Here is a 22,743-nt window from a genome sequence, read left to right as displayed (position 1 = left end):
TTTAACAGGACTACATGTTGAAATGATGAGTAAGGAGAGGCATCTTGAAAAATAATTTCAGAGCCAAAAGTTAAATTTATGTTAAAATTATACATTATGTTATTCTGGATCCAGAGATGGCAAAACTGATGGCAAAGCTAAATAAGGAAGGATGGATGGAAGGAAGGAAGGAAGAAAGGAAGGGAGGGAGGGAGGGAGGGGAGAGGCACAAAGCAAGAGGTGCTCAAATAATAAAGACTTAGTTTTCATCTTGGTTGAATTAGTGAGTGTTCACCAGAGAAACAGACCTGACAGGGTAAGTATGTATGTAAACATTATGAGATTTATAATAGGAATTTCCTCACATGACCATGGGGATTGGTAAGTTCAAAATCAATAGGGCAGGCCACAAACTGGGAACATTAAAAAAGGTTCTGATGACTTCCTCAGGAGAAGCTGGCTGGCTGAAGTAGTGATAGAAATTCTTCTTTATGACTTCTGGATTCATCAGTTCTCCCTTTAAGGCCTTCAGCTGATTGGACAAGACTTCTCTCATCACTGAAAACAATCTCCTTTATTGATTGTCACAGACGCATAGATGCAACCAACTGATTCATGACTTAAATCCACAAAATACCCTCATAGTAACAATCAGGCCAGTGCTTACTCAATCAAACAATTGCACACCGTAACCTGGTCAAGTTGACACATGAACCTAACTATCACAGTCCACCCGTTGTCAACTTGGCACCCATACACTTTTCCTTAGGTCTTATGTAATCTCAAAATAAAAACAATAGCAGTCATACTTTCACCTCACATTATTCAACTGCCTTCTGTACAACTAGAAATGCACTCTTTCCCCAGAAGAGGGTGCAAGTCATGGGTAATATTCACTCTTAAACTTGGTATCCTATAACTTAAATACTATGAAAAAAGGTTAATATAACTTATGTTATATGAGAAGGGAAGAAAGCAAAGATACATGCTCTATGTATATACACAAATATCCAAATATATTCATGGCAAAACAAGGAAGAAATACTCATGACTACCCTAGTCCTTATTTCTGCAGATCAACAGACAGAAAGGAATTTTGTCCTGTGTTGGACCTACCCATAACTGATTTTGATGATACTTTGTGCTTAGCATTATTCTAAAAGTGGCTTAAGGCTTTGGGGATATTGTGATAGAATGTATTTTGCACGCAGAAAGAACATGTCTTTCAATGGTCTAAAAGGCAAACTGTTAGGGATCAAATCATGTCCCCCACACACACAAAAAAAACGATATCCCAACTCCTGGTCTTGTAGGTGTGAACTCATTTGTAAATGGGGCCTTTGAAGATGGTATTTGTTAAGTTATGCCCAAATTGATCAGCAATAAAGAGAAATTAGAACTCTTGTACTTCCTTTTTGACACTCAAGTGTTACAAAGATTAAAGAAATCCTGACACCACAGGTAAGAGCCTCCTCAATTCATCATCTCCTTTGTGGTATAGCCAACAGCCCACAGTAGATGGTGGTGGCAGGTGGCATAATTGGCAGGGTTTTAGGCATCCTGGAATTTGGAGAATTTATCTGGCAAGATCTACCTGTCCAAGGAAGAGGGAAAGAAAGTATAACAAAAAGAATTTCCCTCATCATTTCTCATTCCTAGAAGCACCAAAATTTGGTATGGGGAGCCCAGCATTAGGTCATCAAGATAGAATGCAGATACAGATATAAACCAAACTCAACTTGGAAAGAAGTCACTTTACAACTTCAGCCCTAAGCATAGATTTCCTTTTCCAAATGAAAGTTAAGCCAATTGACATGATTATATAGGTTTGCAGATGACCTAAGCCCTTTTAAAAAAGAAAATGAAGTCATACTTTTGGCACAGACAAATCTCCACCACCCCCAGCCACCAGAGTTTTCCTTAGGCAAGGATTAAGGCCCATGAACTGATTTGGTAACTATGACTTTGCATATCATATAAACTAGTGTGTAAGGCAAGTATTACTTAATATTCCCTGAGGACTCTGTTGGAGGAAGGAAATGGATAACTAAAGGGTACAGTAATAAACCAGAGTTAAAAGACCTGTCAGACAACATATTAGATGACTCAGAAGCTTGGAGTTTCATTACCTAGATTCACATCTCCAGGTTCCAGATATTATCTTACCAAGCACCTCCAGTAAACGCTATCGTAGAAAAAAAAATGCTTAATGTTTCCCCAAGCTCCAAGCTCAGAGAAGCATATGAGCAAAAATCAGATATTACCCTTTGTGCAAGTAAACAGGTATTTATGATGTCCCTTCTAGCCGGATGTACTGATGCTTCACCAGAATGCCATTCCCCCAGATGATGCCATAAAGCCCCTTACAGAAAATTCACTTGATATATGATGCAGTCTTTGTGCATTCTTCCTCTATGCAACCAAAAGTGCTGCCACTGATAACACATGAAGGAACAAAACACACATAGTCCTGAAACTGAACAAGGAAAGAGGATGTTACAAAAGAATATGATACATGCTCTGACACAAGTAATAAGGTATCCTATGGGAATATACAGGAGGGACTGCATCAAATGTGAGCTGAGGAGAAGAGGGAGTCACCACTGAAAGGGCAGGAGAGAAGGCGGGGAGCAGGCAGGGGTGTGGCAGTGAATCTTCTAGGAGGTTGAAAACCAGGATCAAAGAGCTAGTGACGTGAACAGGAGGCTGGGTCAGTTCCCCCTGGGACTGCCACAAGCCAAATCAGGCCCTACCTTGCAGGCCACTTCAGAGCATTTGAAGCTTATCCAAAGAGCAAGGAGTCTTGGAAAGGTTTTAAGCATGGCAGCATCAGCAGCTGGCTTGCATTCCGAAAGACGCCTCTGGCTGCAGCATGGCAGGCTGCAGCAAGCCTCAGACCGGAAGACTTCTCAGAGGTCTGCAGAATCTCATCAAAGATACCCATAACACCAGAGTGACTGTGCCTTGACATCTCTTGAATTAGTTATAACTAGCACAATGCTTTGTGTGCTGCCTCTCGGCATCCATCTTACTTTGGCTAAGCCCCTTACCTCAGTACTGACTTTTGGCCTAGTTAATCAGCAGCTTTCCAGCCCTGAGGCAAAAACTCCCCAAGAGCCCAAATCCACATCTGCAGGCACCACCCACACCCCCCACCCAAAACCCACAGCTGGTCCAAATGATAAGCTCACCCCATCCCCACCACCCTCGGACTCCCAGTTCCTTTCCCTTTTTTCATGCTTCTGCTTTAAACAAACCAATCCTTGACTCCTGAGGGAAACTGATTAACCTCCACACCTGAAATGCAGTGAAAACACAAGCCCACTGGTCCCTCCGTCTCTGCTTGTGTGCTCCCTACCTGCTGGATGAGCCACTCGCGCCTATTGCCCTTCCTGGTGACACTTCAAGGCACCTCCCTCTCTCTGGGACCTGTGAGTTCTCATGCATTATGGCCTCAGTTTCCCATTGTGCCACATATGAACTCCACCCAGACCCAAATTTAAAATCCTACTTTAAAATGCAACTTAACTAATTCAAAACAGTCTTTTAAGTAGGGCAGGCCCTCTATACCATTCTCTGTTTTCCTAATGACAACCCAAGTTGTCCATTTTTATTACTGGTCTGGCCTCTGCGGGCATTTAAGGGTTTGAACCTATGAGTTTTATTTAAGCTCTGAACTCATCGTCATTTTTGTGAGTACTCCTCATGGAGGCTCACTTTATTTGGAGAAGGTATAAAAAGATAATCAGCAAAATATTTGAATAGACATTTCACCAAAGAAGATATATATTGAAAAGATGCTCAACATCATTAGTCATTAGGGAAATACACATGAAAACCACAATGAGATATCCCTTCAGACACAAGGATGATGGCTATCATAAAAAGGACAGGCAATAAGAAGTGGTGGCAACAAGAATGTGAAGAACCCAGGACCCTCATGCACTGCAGGGGGTCATGTAAAATGGTGCAGTTGCTTTGGAAAACAGTTTGATCATCTCTTGCAAAGTTAAACATGAAGTTACCAAATGACCTAGCAATTGCACTCTTAGGGATCTAACCAAGAGAAATGAAAATATATGTTCACACAAATGCTCAGAGAAGCATTATTCTTAACAACCAAAAAGTGGAAACCACCTAAGTGTCCATCAATGGATGAATGGGTTTAAAAAAAAAAAAAAATGTGGTCTACCCATACAGTAGCATACAGTTTGGCTATATAAAGGAGCAAAGTATTAATACATACTACAAAATGTGGGAACTTCAAAAACATTAGATGCTAAGTGGAAGAAGTCTGTCACAAAAGACCACCTATTCTATTATTCCACTTATATGAAATGTCCAGAAAAGGCAAATCTAGAGGGATAGAAAGTAGACCATTGGCTGTCTGGAGTTGGTGGTTAAGACAGAGTTACTACCAATGGGTGCAAGGGATCTTTTAAAGATCATAAAAATGTTCTAAAATTGGACATGGCAATAGTTGCACAACTCTGAAAATGCATTAAAAATGACTTAATTGTATACTTAAAATGAGTGAATTTTATGGTATATAAATCCTACCTCAATAAAGTTGTTAGGAAAGATAATCATCTATTGTAGCACATGCTATTGAATATCAAATGAATGGTAAAAACAAAAAATAATGGTTTACAAACTTGTAATATCATGCACTTTCTCATTAAAATATGGATGTTCATTCTCAGTATATGTACATTTATTTCTTTAAAAATAACAACTTGAATTACTACGTTTACATAAATACCTTAAAAGTAAAACTAAAAGGAGATTGAAAATATATAACTAGATAATCTTTTGAATACAGCGTTGTTGATTTAATCACAAGGTTTTTAAGAATAAAGGAATCTGTGGTTAGAATTAACGAATAAAATGAATTCTACGGTACTAAGCACGAGTATGGGAAGCTGCCAAAGTTGACTGGGGATTATGTTATAGGCAAGACCACCCATGCATAATACACCCTGAAAACATTCATCAAATTGGAAATCATGTTCAAAGTAATGCTGTGTTTGCATAATGAACAATGGCACATCAATCAAAATAAGCCCAGCTGTCCAGAGGATGGCAAATATTCAGGAACACAGACTGCAGACATTGTTAATAATAAATGCCAAAGACGAGAGTTCAAAAGAAGAGGCCAGAAAAAGAAAAGCTGGAGACAGGGTCTTATGAAGATGAAGCTTCCTACACAACTTGAACTTTTGCTTCTGGATGGGGTGGGTTTGGCCATATCACCCTTTGTCTAATCACCTATTATGACCAAAGAGTGAATTAAAAGAAAAGTCTTGCTGTGTTTATGTAGCATTATCACAGCTAATAAACCTTGACATAAGCTTACTACAGCCCTTGGTTTTTATCCTTAACCTTTTCTCTGAAGTTTCAAGTTATAAAAATAAAGATTTCTGGTTGCTTTGATGTTTACAATGTGGTACTTTCAGAGAGTTACAAATAATAAATGGATATAAACGAAACAGAGGATTCTTATATGTGAGTTGTAAGGGACAGATAAAATTGGATGAGAAATGTTAAGGCTAGAATACAAAGGGCTTAAAAACAAAATTATGGATTTGAAAATTTTTCTATGGAGCCACCATGGGGGCTGTTAAATGTTCTGGGGCCCAGGGCAATCTGAACAGTGTGGCTTTGGAGGAATTAACAGTGTGCCACACCGTCTTAGTTTGCCAGGGCTGTTATGACAAATACTATACACTGGCTGGACTAACAACAGAAGTTTATTGGCTCACTGTTTTGGGGGATAGAAGTCCAAATCAACATCTTGACAGACCATGCTTTCTTCCAGAGTTTATAGCATTCTGGACCAGCTTGATGAAATCCTTTGGGTTCCTTGGCTTACATCTCTACCTCCATCACATGGTGATCTGCTTCATTCTCTGGCTTCATCTGATTTCTGGCTCCTTCTTGTTTCCACTGACTTCTAGCTTCTACTTCAGTGTAAAATTTCCTTTGCTTATAAAGATTCCAGTCATGTGGATTAACACAAAGCACAATACAATGTGCCCTCATCCAAATAGGATCTTCATAGATCCTATTTACAAACCAGTCCACACCCTGACTCACTCAACATATTTAAAAATATTATTTATAAATGGGTTCATATCCACAGGAACTTGAACATACCCTTTTTAGGAAACATGATTCAATCCCCCAACACATACACAGGGTAAACACATGTGGGGAGAGATGACAGGTGGGAAGTCAGTTAAAATTCAAAGCCAGAGAAGGTTGGAAATGAGAGGCCACCAAGAAGGAGGCAGTGAGAACAGAACTAAACAGACAGCAGAAAGTGAAGAATTTATAGATGGGTGATTGACAGTGATATAGGAGTTTTAAAATCTCATTGCCCAAAATTCTGCAACACCAGACTAGAGAACAAGTTCAACTGAAATACAGAAACATAAGCTACCAGCTAATGTTCCACTGGGCTTTTCTGTGCTGGGTAGGTAGCCCAGGGTGCTTTGGAGCAGGCCCAAACTGGGGAGCTGCTCTATCTTCTTCAGATCTTGCAGCATCAGCCTAACCTGTCCTGTCTTGCTTTGTTGCTTCTCAATCGGATTTTTAAAGAGACACAGGGAGGTGACAGGCTGAGACTTTGCTGCCAAGCTGGAAACTGGGGAGATGGCCCAGACTGACCCCAAGACCATGCAGGATCTCACCTCAGTGGTGCAGACACTCCTGCAACAGATGCAATATAAATTTCAGACTATGTCTGACCAGATTATTAGAATTAATGATTTGAGTTGTCTCATTGATGACCTGGAGTAAAACATTGCAGACTTCATGACACAGGCTGGAGTGAAAGAACTGGAAGGTGAACACAAGATACCTGCCACACAGAAGAGTTGAAGGTTGCTAATTTACAATGAAATCTGGAACACCATTTTTACAAGCCAAGAGAAGACCGAATGGCTTTTTGCAACTACTATGTGTACACAGGTTTTATATTATAAAGTATGCATTCTTGTCGTATACTACATTGTTAGTTTTCAGAGTGATTTTTCCCCCATTTTCTTGAACATGTAATGTCACATCTTGGACCTTGGTCATTCGTGCTATTAAATATTAAACACTAAAACTCTGTCAGTTCCTACATAATATTGTCAAATATTTTAGAGTATTTTTGTGAAGTCACTTTTTTTCTGATTCCTTTTGTAGCAGTTGCTGTTTGATAAAAATTGTGGTGTAATTTAGACAAACAGTAAATCCCTCAATTATAAGTAGATTCTGTGAAGTTAGACATTTGAGAAGCTTAGGGTTTTTAATTTTCAGCACAAAGTGACTATTGAACCAATACCACATAATATGTTGGCAGTATTTTTCATCTTGGCCAAAAAGTTTTAAAAATTGTTTAATCAGAAATATTTGGCACTACATTGTTACAAAAACTCAGAATCAAACCACAGATCTATTTTTGTTTTAAGTCCCTGAGATCAGATGCTCAAGTCGATGAAAAGTAGCTGCTGCCACTTTAGTGTGCTAGAATTGTTAAATATGGAAAGTAACAGAATACCCCAATGGAATGGAATGTTAGGGTTTTTCATGAGATTCTAATACAGTAGAACCCTACAGTGTTCATCTGTACTGATTGCACAAAAAATCTGGCAAGATTCTAAAATTCAATTACTCCCTCTTTTCTTTGAGCTACTGATTGGAAAAAGAAACAAAAAAGGGAAAGAGAACACATTAAGTCTGTGCCAATCACTTGGCTAAAAAATGACCCATGACTTTGTTGTAGTAGGATGAGGTCTTAAGAATTACTATTTTATTTAAACAATTTCTTAGCTAAATTCTTTCAGAGTAACAACTTTATTATTGATTATAGAAGCTTGACGTAAAAAATCTTACCACTCAAAAATGCAGCGTCTGGCGTGCTTAGCTCAGAGGCCAGTATTGATGGATTCAGAGGGGACTCAAGTGATTGTCACAGAAGGGTGGCTTTATATAACAAAACTTTGAAAAATTTAGAAAGTTGAGGGATAGTACAGTACTTGATACAGGAAAATCCTTAATGAACACGATATGATTTTTTTATTGTTTCCTGTATCGCCAGACTTGATTGTTTATATTACAAGTATATTGTAATATTAAGAAATAATATGGTATAAAAATGTAGCTTATGAGGGGTGTCAACGGGATTGGGAAAGCCATAAGGACCACACTCCACTTTGTCTAGTTTATGGATGGATGGGTAGAAAAATAGGGGAAGGAAACAAACAGACAAAGGTACCCAGTGTTCTTTTTTACTTCAATTGCTCTTTTTCACTCTAATTATTATTCTTGTTATTTTTGTGTGTGTGCTAATGAAGGTGTCAGGGATTGATTTAGGTGATGAATGTACAACTATGTAATGGTACTGTAAACAATCGAAAGTATGATTTGTTTTGTATGACTGCGTGGTATGTGAATATATCTCAATAAAATGATGATTAAAAAAAATAAAGAAAAAAAAAAAAAAAGAAATAATATGACATATTTATAAGTCATGGGAACAAAGAAGTAAAACCCTTCAGTAAGAAAATGGATTAATGGCTGCTATTCCCCAGCTGCAGAAATGACTCTGAGCAGGACAGTGGGTAGTGCTGAGAGGTCCTGGCCATCCAAACTGGGCAAGACCAGAGGTAACCTGGGGGCAGGATGCTTTCAAGCCTAGTAAATCGCAGATGGAAAGGATCTCATCTACTGCTGTTGTAAGAGAGTCTGGATTTAGTTAGGAGTTGACTTCTGTAAGTAACTGGGGAGAAAGATTTCCAAGGCAGTCTCTCCACCAAAAATGTATGCCGTGAATAAAGATGCCTGAAATGCAGCTACAGGGGGAAAAAGAGGGAGAGAGACAGAGAAAGACAGAAAGAGACAGAGGGGATTCTTGAATCATATGTCACCAGATTTTTTAAAATTAATAAACAAAATCATGTTACTTTGGAAAAGGGGACTTCCTCTCTTTCTATGTTTGGGTAAGAATTAAAAGACAAAACCTCCATATCCAGTGGTTTCAATTGAAGCACATCCTGGTTTACAAATGTCTTCAGCCACTTTGGGGAAAACAAGGCTATGCATTTTTTTAAGAGTGTGATATCTACATGTTCTGCATGTGCATGGAAGCTCCATCTAAGTAACGAAATGGACACGCCAATCCCTACTTATTAAAAACAAAAAAGAGCTAATTTTCCATCCCTGTATTCCCATTGGCCCTACAGAATGACTGGAGGAAATGAATGCACTTGGAAATCTGTCCTCATATTCCATTTTCATACCTGAGTACATAAAAACTCAAAAGTTTGTATTTTATTAGTGAACCAAACTGAGAAAACAAACACAAAGTTAATGTTTTCTATATAGCCTGCTAATAAAATTCAAAATTTGAAGACAGAATTGTCTATCACCCTTGATTTTTCTACTTTCCAAACACCTTTGCATTTTGGAGGTGGCTAATGGTGATGACTACTCAATTAAATTGTAGCACTTGGTTTCCGTCATCTGAGTAGTGACCCATTGCCAGATTGGCCTCCCACAGACTATCCTAAAGATCACTACTATAGTGTAAGAGTCACCCTCATCTTCCACGTCTGTTATGGAGCCTCCTCTTTATAAGACTAAAGAAACATCCTGCTGCTTTATCTAAAGATGAAGAGGAGAAACCACACTTGTGATTATTAATCACGTCATTATTTAGTCTCCCTGGTTTCAATGGGTAAAGCATCCCTTTTGGGACAATGTATAGCCTCCACTGCTGCCAGAGAAGTGAACATTTGGAACAAATCCAGATAAAGTCAATGCTTATGTAATGTTTATGATAAGATAGAAAATCCTGGCATACAAATCTTTATATCATTATTCTATTTCAGGACAGAGAATTAAATTCAAGCCATGAAACTGTCTTTTCCTAGAGGAAAGTCAGTCTTCTTCCTTGAATATTCTCCTATCTGATCCTAGTAATGAATTTACGGGATGCTTCCTTCTGGTGGTATAGTCTTCATTCTATAGAATCTACTCAAAATGGGAAACTGGGGACTCTTAAAAAAAAAAAAAAAGCCAACCCCAAACTAGCTGAGTTCTGAGAGTTTTGTGCTGAACCCTAGAAATGCAATAACATCCAGGGTCCTTCCAAGCGGGGAATCTAACAGGGGACCTTCACGGCTACCTATGTGACCTGAAACACATCAAGCAGATAATTGGATTAAAGTAGTCTCAGCTTTGTTGCAAGATCCTATCTGCTCTAGAGGATCTCAAGTTCAAACCAAAGCTTTGTGAGTATGGATGAAAAAAGCAAGGCTAGAGTCAGGTATGTCACCAGAAGGTAAGCTAGAGGATAAAATCTGGGACTGTATAACTTAGTGAAACCTAAAGAGGACAACGATGGTGGTTAATTGTACAATATAAGAAAGTTTTTACATGAATGAGAACAAATGTATGTTGCTATTACAAGGTGTTAAAAATGGGATGGTATATGGAAAAAATACAATTAATGCAAATTAAGATCTATAGTTAATAGTAACACTGTATTATTCTTCATTAATTGTAACAAAGGCAATATACCAAAGCTAAATGTAAATAAGAGAGGATATAAGAGAGGGGTATGGAATTTTTTTTTCCTTTTTTCTTTATGGAAGAAATGGGAATGTTCTCATATAGATTGTGGTGGTGAATGTATAACTATGTGACTATACCAAGAGCCATTGATTATATACCTAGGATGGATTGTATGTTGTGTGAATAAAACTGTTTAAAAAATAAACAGAAAACTACAAGTGCTGGAGGAGATGTGGAGAAAGAGGTATACTTATTCACTGCTAGTAGGGAAGTAGAATTGTGCAGCCACTGTGGAAGGTAGTGTGGTGGTTCCTCAGGAAGCTAAGGATAGCATTGCCATATTATCTAGCAATCCCATTACTAGGTATATACTTGTATGAACTGAAAGCAGGGACATGAATAGAAATTTGCACACCAATGTATATGGTGGCATTATTCACAATTGCCAGTGGATGGATGCAACCCAGGGGTCCAGGAACAGAAGGGTGAACTGTGGAGTATACATACAATGGCATATTGTGTGGCTGCAGAAAGCAATAAAGCTATGAGGCATGCAACGATGTAATGAACCTTGAAGACAATATGTTGAGCAAAATAAGCCAGAAATGGAAGGACAGGTATTGTATGATCTCACTAATATGAACTAACTATAGTGAGCACACTCAAAGAGTTAAAGTCAAAAGCATCCGTTATTAGGTGATAAAAAGAGGGCAGAGATTCGGCAATTGATGTTTAAGGACTACAGAATGTTTGATAAGGTTGACTGTAAAGGTTCAAAAATGGATAGTACAATCCTCTGTGAGAGTAGCACAATACTATAAGTCTAATTAACAAAGCTGATTATGAGTATGATTGAAAGAGGAAGGCTAGAGTCATGTATGTCATCAGAAGAAAAGCTGGAGGATAAAAACTGGGACTTTATAACTTAGTGAAATCTACAGTGGACAATGATGGTGGTTAATTGTATAAATATAAGAAAGTCCTTACAACAACTAGAACAAACATACATCACTATTACAGGGTGTTAATAATAGAGTGGTATATGGGAAAAAATACCATTAATATAAACTAAGGTCTATAGTTAACAATAACATTATAATATTCTTGCTCTAATTGTAACAAAGGCACTATACCAAAGCTAGATGTCAATAATTGGGGGATATAAGGGGTATGGGACTTCTTTTCTTCAGAAGAAATGAAAATGTTCTCATATTAACTGTAATGGTGAATGCATAACTATGTGATTATACCAAGAATCATTGATTGTACACTTAAGATGAATTGTATGGTGTGTGAATAAAACTGTTTAAAAAATAATAATAATGGCAGGGGGAAGGGGTATGGGATGTTTTGGATTTTCTTTTTTATTTTTATTTCTTTTTTTGGAGCAATGAAAATGTTCTAAAACTGATTGTGGTGATGAATGCTCAATGATGATCCTGTGAGCCATTGATTGTATACTTTGGATAGATTATACGGTGTATGAATATATCTCAATAAAACTGAATTTATGAAACAGAAAAATGATCAACCATGATTTTTATGCAAATGTGGACCTCCTTTTGTGTTTATGCCCATTCTGTAGTGCTGGGTTGAGAATTTAGCCAGCCTTTCCCTCAATTTAAGAAGGCATGTGCACAGGTACACGCATGCCACACACAGAGAGACACACGCACATGCACACATACACCATAATCAGTGCCCCCTGCACACACGACACTATTCTAAGTCCAGTAGACCTGAATCAAGCATCAGGTGATAGAGCAGACCACAAAAGTGCCCAAAGACTAGCTTCTTGGAAGGAATTGAGAATTCATTGACATCTCCTCAGGGAAAAAGTAAAGTAAAATTGTCTTATTCTCCGACACTACAAAATTAAATTAATGTAAAATTAAAACCAAAATGAAATATTCCTCTTCAAGTTAAAAGTAGTTCACTTTAGTCCAAGTACAATTGGCTGCTTTCGCAGCACATTAAGTGATTTAAAAGATTAATTTTAACACACTGCCCAGTTTCCGTGGTTATTATTCTAGCATTAAGCAAATAAACATGCTGCCTCAGAAAGAAACTGATGATTGCAGGGCAGAGGCAAAGAACACAATCACCTTGTTTTGTCACAGGTGATACAGTTATATTCCTACTCATTTCTTCAGTTTGCAGTGTGTATATGTGTCTTTAACTCATGAGATATTAGAGAGGACCCTTTCCAGGAACTGAAATCCTGAACTTGAAAGAGACAGACACATAATCTCATCTAGGGTGACAGCTGCCACTTCCCTAGACCACAAATATTCAACAATTTGCTGTAATCTACCATGTGCATGCAAAGCATTCCAGACAGAGCTAACAGTAGCAGGCCGGTATTCTGCCGCACAGCCTTTTCCATTAAAACCAGATCCATAAGCAAATACTAAGAAAATATATTCCCTAAACCCTGAAGCAAAAATATGAATGCAAACCACACAGAGGTAGGGAGTAATGTTCTCCTGCTGTAGATACCAATAAATTTAGTTTGCATGTGGAAACAAGGCTGCTTGCTTCCCTGCAGAACATTATGCTAAAACAAAGGTTAACAGTCTCTTTGACCCTGAGTTCCACAAACAAAGAGGAGACCTCCAGCGCCATTGACTGACCCAAACCGGCCTCAGACACAGAGGTGGGGTGACAGGGGGAGGGATTGGAGATGGAGGAAGATAATAAAGGAAGGACAGATTTAGAGCAAGGGTCAGTCGATTCTTTCTGTAAAGGGCCAGATAGTAAATACTTCAACTCAAAGCCACACGGTCCTTTTTGCAAGCATCCACCTCGGCCACGGTACTTTGTAAGCAGCCATAGACAAACCACAATTAAAGAGTGTGACCATGTCCCAATAAAACCGTATTAGGAACATTGAAATTTGAATTTCATATAACATTCACAATGTAAAATTTTATTCCCCATTTTTCCCAACCATTTCAAAATATAAAAACCATTCTTAGGTCACCAGTAGTACATTATGGGTCAATACACCATACATATTCGACCCAAGGGCCATTGTTTGCAGACCCCTAATTTAGATCAGTGATTCTCAAACTTGAACCCTTATCAAAATCACCTGGAGGGCCGTGAAAACACAAATTATTGGACCCAACACCCAGAGTTTCTGATACCAGTGAGCCTAGCAATCTGTATTTCTCACAAGCTCCCAGGTAGTGTCCAAGGTGTGGAGAACACAGTGGAGAACCAGTGGTTTAGAGACAAGGTGAACAGGACCAGAAGGGAAAAAAGGAAGTGTCCATGTTGATCAGGATGGATTAGCAACAATTACTTTGCTGTTACTTAGATAAAGCCTATATGTGCTGGCTTGAATCTGTTATGTACCCCATAAAAAAAAACATTTTCTTTAATGCAATCTTGTGGGGGCAGACCTATTGTGGGTAGGACCTTTTGATTAGGTTGTTTCCATGGTGATGGGACCCCACCCACTAAGGGTGGGTCTTGATTAGTTTACTGGAGTCCTTAAGGGAGCTAAGAGTTGACACAGACCCAGATGCTTGGAGATGCAGACAGAAAGATGTTTGGAGATGCTAAGCTAAGAGATGAAGCCCAGAGTTTGCCCTGGAGAAGCTAAGAGAGGATCTCCAGATGCTTAGAGAGAAATGCCCTGGGAGAACAAGCAAGGATGCACAGAGGCTAAGCGAGAGAACTGAGACATAAGCCCAGAGACATTTTGGAGAAAGTCATTTTGAAACCAGAAACTGGGAGCAAAGGACCAGCAGACATGAGCCATGTGCCTTTCCAGCTGACAGAGGTGTTCCAGAGGCCATCGGCCTTCCTTCAGTGAAAGTATCCTCTCCCTGATGCCTTGGTTTGGACACTTTTATGGCCTTAGAACTGTAAATTTGTAACCTAATAAATCCCCTTTATAAAAGCCAATCCATTTCTGGTATTTTGCATAATGGCAGCTTTAGCAAACCGAAACACTGTATAAACTTTGTACACCAATTAGGAGGCAGAAAATGGTATATAAATAAATATCATCTCTGCCTCTGCCTGGAAAGTTCTACCTCATATATCTGAAGGACTAACTCCCTCATTATCTTCAAATATTTGCTCAAATGATACCTCTTCATGAGGCCTCTCGCCCCAACCACCAATAAAGACTGTGATATGTCACCACTCTCCACACCTTCCTCCCTTAGTTCTCAACACTTACCACTACCTCCTAACACAGTATGTAATTTACTTTGTTGTTGTGTTTATTATTCATTTTCTGTCTCCCTCCCCTGGAATATAAACCCCATCAGGACAGGGAGAACAGACTAATATGGCTGCCTTGTTCACTGATGTATCCCAAGTGTCAAGAACTGTGCCTGGATCTTTGTAAGCACTTAAATATTCTTGAATGGATGGAGGATTAAAAGCCACCAATCTATTTGGGTTCAAGTAAAATGTATGAAGAGACCCTGAAACTGTCAAGAACTTTGACACAACTTTTTTTTCCTTATAGAAATTGAGACTACATCATTCTGTAAAATTTTATAATCCTGGAACTGCAAGCTCAGTCTCAAGAATCACAATTTATCACTAAAAAGAGCCTGGGCAAACCTCTTACCCAACCACTTCCTGTTACAGAAGTGAAAGGACCTCGTCATTACAATCAACTCCAATTCATCCAAAAATCATAATTTCAGGGATACCACTACTGCCCACAACTTTCTATCTTCCCACCCTTTTCTGTCCAGTACCCAAAGCCAATAGTTATTTAACACTAGCAAGATTTATAATCCATTGATCCTATCCCTTTTTTTCTTTTTCTTAAATTTTTTATTTAGAAATAATTTCAAACTTATAGGGTAGTTACAAAATTAATACAAGCCCCATGCAGAAAACTCCAGCATACCCCTCCCACCCTACCCCACCCCCAGATACCCAGGTCCACCAACTTAAAAATTTTGCCACTTTGTCATTTCATTCTACCCATCCAGCTATTTATCTATCTGTATGTATGTCTGTCCATTTGTCAACCCATTTTCTTAATACTTGAGTGTAGGTTGTATACATCATGCTCCTTGAACACTTAGTACTACTATGTGCGTTTCCTAAGAACAAGATTATTTGTTTATATAACCACTTTAAATGAAGTTTTCAAGTTCAAGAAATGTAACATTGATATAAAACCCATTATGTTTAACTCTCCATTCCTTCTGCCCTCTCCCCCTGGCAATCTGAACTCTTACTTTTGGTCTCTATAAGCTTGCATATTCTCTAATATTTTCTTTGTAGTTACCATGGGGCTTTAATTTAATATCCTAAATCTATACAAGTCTCCTTTGTGTTGATACCAACTTAACTTCAATGTATACCTAAACTATGTTCCTATATCTCTCCATTCTCCCACCATTATGTAGTGCTTTACAAAGATTACATGCTTATACATTCTGGGTCCAAAACCACTGATTTCTCAGGCATTTATTACATTTCCTTTGAGATACTGTAGGAACTAAAAAGTAAAGTTACAAACTGAAAATACAACAGTACTGGCATTTATATTCACCTCTGTTGTTAACCCTCATTGGAGCTCTTTATTTCTTCATGAGACTTTGATCTATCGTCTGTTGTCCTTTCCTTTCAACCTGCAGAACTCTCATTAGCATCACCTGTAGGTCAGGTCTAGTGGTTACCAATTCCCCTCAGCTTTTGTTATCTGGGAATGTCTTAATCTCTCCCTCATTTTTGAAAGACAGCTTTGTCAGATATAGAATTCTTGGTTGGCAATTTTTTGCTTTTAGCACTTTTAATATGTCATTCCCGCTGCCTTCTTGACTCCATGATTTCCAATGAGAAATCAACATTTAATCTTATTGAATCTCCCTTGTGTGTGACATGTTGCTTCCTTGCAGCTTTCAGAATTCTCTCCTATTTTTGGCTTTCAACAGTTTGAATATAATATGCCATGGCATATTTGGTCTATTTGGGTTTATCCTGTTTAGAGTTTGTTGAGCATCTTGGATGTATATGTACATGTCTTTTGTTAAATTTGGGAAGTTTTCAACTACTATTTCTTTGAATATTCTCTCTGCCCCTTTCTCTTTCCAGAACCTGGAAGAGAGGCTGCCATGTGCATTGCCATGTGACAGAGAAGCCAAGAACCAGGTAAATTAACTCTTCCCCCCCATTTGGGTAACAAGTATTTAACTGGGGGTAAATAATGAGCAACCTGAAAGAGTTCATTTCCCTCCAAGTCCTGACAGTCCAATTTAGTCCCTTTGTACTAAACTGCAAAATTCTTTGAAGTTGCAAATACTTCATCTAATAGGAGAGCTGAGCTGACATAAAAAATAGGTATGCATTACATAAGCAAACAGGTTTTCCACATAAGCTGATTGTAAGTTCTCCTGAGAATTGATTTTACTCAGAAGTAACCTGACACATTTCCTGAGGAACAACTCCAATTCTGATTTTTTTCACACAAATCTGTGTATTGCTCTCATATGGCAATATCAAACTAATGTGTTGTTTGTCACCACTTAGCTCCTAACTATTCACCTCAGTTCAATTTACAATGGCTGTTGGGTAGAAATCCTCCTGCCTTTCAATCTATTATCTTCTCAATGGAACTCAATTGGAATACACATCACTTCAATGAAGGTAGTTTCTCATTTACTCAAACTGTCTTAATTTCTTAATTTCTGTTTGGTGTCATTCAAGTGATGCTATTGAGTACTCTAAGGTCTTCCAGTGTTATTTGTGGCAGTTTGATTTCAGAAGTCACAGAGAAGACTAAATGCCAGATACCAACTCCGGCCTTACAAATGTAGTTTGGCCTCTAGATCAATCCCTAATAGCACGCATCCTCTCTGTCAGTCTCCCAATAGATGTGCTGAAGCCTTCTGGATTGACCAAATATTTATTGTTAGAGATTATTCAACCCAGTGAACAGGCATCTTTAGGGACTTTATTATTTGATAGCATGTAAATTCTTTCCAGTTACATATTTTCATTTAGGCCATCTCAGACACCGTTAATCAAAGACCTCTTTTCCAATCCCACAGCTAGAATTTGCATGTCCAAAGAATTAAATGAGCTTTCAGGCTATGCTAACATGGGGTCAACTTGAAAAACTGCCACCTACTAGCCATCTGTGCTGTACTGTCATCATTCTTCCTGATGGGAATGAATTATAATTCAACCAGCATTTCCAGCAATTAGTCTAAGAGACCACTTTTCCATGTTTCATTGCCTATGAATTTTATGGAAAAGGAAACTGAGGCCTTAGAGAAGCTAACTAATTTGCACAATGGAATAACAGTTGCAAGGATTATAACCAGTTCTCCTCACTCTATATTCTGTTCATTTGATCAAAGTGATGAACAATATCAAATATTCCACCAAAGAGTTTACATAGGTGGGGGATGGGGATGAAAGGGAAAGTAAATTACAGTCCTGTGGAGGAAAACAGATGTGTGTGTGCGCACACACACACATACACACTCTTTAATATTGAGGAACAAAACTTAAGGAAAAGTCAATGTATGATGAAAGATAACCACACATAGCTCAAAAGAATACAGAAACAGGAAAGAAAATTACCTCCTATATGAGAATAAGGCAGAAATGTTCCCAAAAGGGAGAAGGAACTAAGAGGGAAAAATTAAATTCATATATTGGTCATATTTATACAATGACATATGGACTAGTTTTTTTAAAACCAACTCCATTTTTATTTTCACTGCAAAACAGTATGTGTCCAAGAGTATGCACTCAATAAGTGTTGAATTTAATTTGAATTACTTTAGTTTGGCAAGATTATTTCTTTTTCATAGTGCTCTGAGGGCAAAAACATTAAATGGATATTTATCTTGCCTTTCATAAATGTCTCAGTAGCGCTTCCCCCATTAAGGTTTTCCCTTTGCAAGAATTATGTTTCACTTCTTGTCTGTTATAGCTCTTTTCTCTGTTCCTGTACTAAATAAAACTGTAAGTAATAGAGACCTGCTAAATGCATACTACCAAATTTCCAAGACTTGAGCAAACGTGTTAAGCATCTTGAAATCAACCAGTTATTTCAAGGAGTCTGCTGAATGCTAATTTTGGTCTGTATGATGCTGTACTGTTGTTTCATTTCAACCACCCTGGGCAGAGAAGAACAGAATTTTTGCTCAGACTTCAACTCATATCTGTAGTTATTTAGAGCTTTGCAAGTATATTGAACATTATTAGAAGCAAGGGAATTCTTTGGGGAACTTCAGAGCTCCAGATAGACAAATTATTTACTATAAGGACCCTCCATTGGTGATTAGGTTTAATGATCCATTTAGGATCCCATCAGCCTTTAGAATTTTTTAAAAACAGGGTTAAATTTTCTAGATAAGTTCCCATCAAGAAATCTAACTTCAGGAACTCAGCACTTTTCTAAATAAGGATTGTTATTTCCAAAGACTTAGAATATTATCTTAGAACTCTTTTTCACCTACATTTCACAAAATTATACTAAGTCACAGAATTTCATATTTGAAAGAGATTTTCTTCAGCTTTCTTCCACTTTCAAGCTGTCATATCATCAGGGTGGGGAAAAATAACTGACCTTATAACTTGCCAGTCTAGAGTGGTTTTCCATTTACTTAAAAGCATAACACTGGTTCCATAGCATACACACGTACATACACAAATTGTAGAATGGGCCATAGACACTCTGGTCCCAGAGGGACCTTCTAAAGGGTCCAATGAGAAAATTGAGGCCCAAAGAGATTAAAATCCTCTCCTGAGATGAGTAAAAAAGCCAGAATTAGAAATGAAATCAAATGCCTCCAGGTGATTCTTTTCTTCCACTATAATATCTTATTAGTCTCTTGCATTGTCATGTAACTTTTGGTTGAGCTATGTCTTATCTTGCCAAATAGACTGTCTTTAGTTTAGTTCAAAACTATTTAATGATCGTGTTCTCTGTTCTAGGCACCATTCTAGATGTTAGAAGTAAAAGATAATTAAGATACATAGCCTTCCTTCAAGAATCTTATGCTTTTATGGTACCCTTGATGCCTGATTGCAAAGAAAACTAGGACTCAATACTGATGTTTGTTTATGCATTTATTCACAAATGCATAAACGAACATCAGAATGGAGTCCTAGTTTTCTTGCCCATCTGTCCCATACCAGGCACTGTTTTAGGCACTGGCCATAAATCAGAGAATAAGCATAATAAGATTCCTGTTCTAATAGAGATCATATTCAGTTGGTGGGGGTGGGGAGGAGTAGAGATAGAAAGTTGACAAACAATTATATGTCAGTTGGTGAAAAGTGCTACAATGATAAGCAAAGGGTGAGGGGATAAAAGGTGATGGGGGATGCTTTTATAGACGGGCCAGAAAGGGTACTCCAGTAAGTGATATTTCAGCCAAGACCAGAAGGAGGTGTAACCAACCCAATGGCTCATTCCATCTCCATGGGCCAGTAAGGAGTGCTGGAAGAAGGAAGTGAAGAGATGTGAGTGAAAATTAAATTCCTTTGCTTTTATTCCAGCTTTATTCTTTTTTTTTTTTTTTTTTGGAGGTGAAGTTCACATAATATAAAATTAACCATTTCAAAGCATAAGTTTTAGAAGCATTTAGTACATTTGCATTGTTGTGCAATCACCATCTCTCTCTAGTTTTCAAAACATTTTCCTTACTCCAAATGGAAATCCCATACCCATTCCCACCTCCTTCCAACCCCTGGCAACCATCCATCTGCTTTCCATCTCTATGGATTTGCCTAATCTGAATATTTCATATAAATGGAATCGTACAATATGTGACCTTTTTTGTCTGGCTTCCTTCACTTAGCATAATGCTTTTGTTTTGTTTATTTGCTTCATCCACATTGTAACATGTATCAGTATTTCATTCCTTGTTATGGCTGAATAATATTCATCTGTATGGATAGAACACAATTTTTTTACTCATTCATCCCTTGATGGACATTTAGGTTGTGCCCACTTTTGGTTATTGTGAATAGTGCTGCTATGAATGTGCATGTACAAGGATTTGTTTGAATGCCCGTTTTCATGTTTTTTCTGTTTAATTCCTCTTCTTAATCCATTTCTGAGTTGGTTTGCAAGTCATACAAAAACTTTTGAAAGGTGTTTAAAATGACGCCAGAGTGACCAAATATATTTAAACCCTTAGCACATAATAAGCCCTCAAGAATTGATAGTTTTTATTATCAATAATAACAATTAGATAATAACAATAATAAAATAATAAATAATATTAAAATAAAAATAATTAAAAGAAGATGGTGTTAAATAATACATAGCTGAATGCAAACTTAGTAAAGACTTGTTCTGCTCTGAAGGGCAGGAGAGTGGAGGAAAAAGTCTCCTGTGGAGAATCAAGTTTTTCATTGTCTGCCCTCTGCAACTTCTCACCCATCTCATACACTTTCCAGTGGTTGGAAAAATGGGCTGGAAGTTTTTCTCAGCATTCGTGTCATCTATCGCCATTACCAGAAAATAATCACTAGCCCCCAGAGTTGCCAGTGGACTTATTCTGGGTTTTGCCCTGAAGTTACACAAATCTGGTAAAAAGAAAATGGAAAGCTGCTGTTGTGTTCCTGATTGTGTAACTTGGCATTAAATGAATCTCTGATTTGTTTACTTAACACACAACTGCTGACATCATTGCTTGAAAGTCTAATCCCATCTTGTTTGCCACCCAAAGTCAACAACATTTAAGTGAATTGGGACCATAACAATTCCATTTTTATCTAGAGCCAAAGATCTGGTCAAATAATCATTTGATGATCATTTGAAGCATTGGAATTTGGGAGGTAAACTGGAGAGAGTTTCAGAGACTTGGGCTATTCCTAGTCCAGCTCTGACTTGTTTTTTGTGACCTCCAATGGCATATCCATTACATCATTCCTCTTCCGCAATATATGGAGGTTATTTTATCTGACCCTATGTACCTTTCCAAAGGTTGCAAGATGTATCCTGCATTTATGTTTATTATAGTCAATTCAGTCAAAATGGTTTTCAGTTCTAAAATTCACTACTTAATGAAGATCTTGTTTAGATTTCTAACATCAACCATGCCATTTTTTTTTTTTACTTTATCTAAGGATTTCTTCCTTTATTACAATATTAATCATGTTGGCTACAGACAACTGGAGTAACTCTGCAATGTGTAGCTCCTAACACAAGCAAGTTAATATCCTCACAGAAGTGAAAATTTTAATAAAGCCTTGTTGTCTTTCTTAAGCAAACAAAACTCTTTTCTTTACCATAAACAAGATCAATATTCATGTATTTGCCATGAGAGCTCCTCTACTTGCAGAAACTAATTCAAACTCAGTTTCTGGTCACTGTATATCTCTTCCTTCTCAATGTTTCAGATTGCAGACAGATGGAAGCTTTCAGAAAATTCTCCCCAAATGTTAAAAGACAAACAGCAATATGAGGTCTTCACTATTTCAGAGCTGAGTGACCTAACTACATTATCTTCAAAACAGACCACAGATAGCTGTGAGCTCTGCCCCAATCAAGTTGATGGAGTAAGATGCTTCAGGGATCCATCCCCCCACAGAAGCTCTGAACAACCAGTAAGAACTGGCAGAAACATCTTTCTCAAAGCCCTGGAGAAACAATTAAATTATCGCAGTAACAAGGTAAGCCATTTAATGAATCAAGGAAAATGCTACTTAAAAGCAATAGAATCTCACAGCACCGTGGCTGGTCCTTTCCCCACCCCTCACCAGCTCGGCATGGACTGGCCCATGTGCCTAGTGTGAATCCCTGGTCCAGTTCTGGAAGAAGGAGAGTAACCCTGTGCACATACTGAGAGCAAGCATCAGCCCTGCACTGTGTAAGGAAGCAGCACACAGATCTCTCCTACAAAACACTGTGGAAGAGCAGTCAAGTGGCTGCCCAGGCAGGGGACTGCTGACTGTAGGACATATAACGCAGTGCCCAACACCATGAGGAAACTTTTTCCTAGAGAAGAGGGAACATTCCTATCCATGGGGAACTCCTAGGACCAAATGCGCATGCTTAAGGCAAGACACATTCACAGAAAGTACCAGGGAGGCCATATGCTTTGGCGTGGGGCTATTCTCTAAAGTCATTGTATAGATAAACCCTGAAGGAGAGCGTTGGCATGGGTCAAACTGCAAAGCTGCTTTCTTTTTATTTTTCCTTCTTTTTTATTTGTTAGCTCCCAGTATTCAAGGAAAGCACTGTCATAA

The 22,743-nt window shown here is 38.1% G+C and overlaps 1 pseudogene; it reads left to right on the top strand.

Moving 5' to 3' along the window:
- Positions 1–6,633: 6,633 nt before the first annotated feature.
- LOC119506502 lies at positions 6,634–6,861 on the top strand (annotated as a pseudogene).
- Positions 6,862–22,743: the final 15,882 nt, after the last annotated feature.

Source organism: Choloepus didactylus, chromosome 11 (genome assembly GCF_015220235.1).
Source record: "Choloepus didactylus isolate mChoDid1 chromosome 11, mChoDid1.pri, whole genome shotgun sequence".
Lineage (NCBI taxonomy): Eukaryota > Metazoa > Chordata > Mammalia > Pilosa > Megalonychidae > Choloepus > Choloepus didactylus.
The sequence above is the reverse complement of the archived record's forward strand: the minus strand, read 5'-3'. Positions and strand labels throughout refer to the sequence as shown.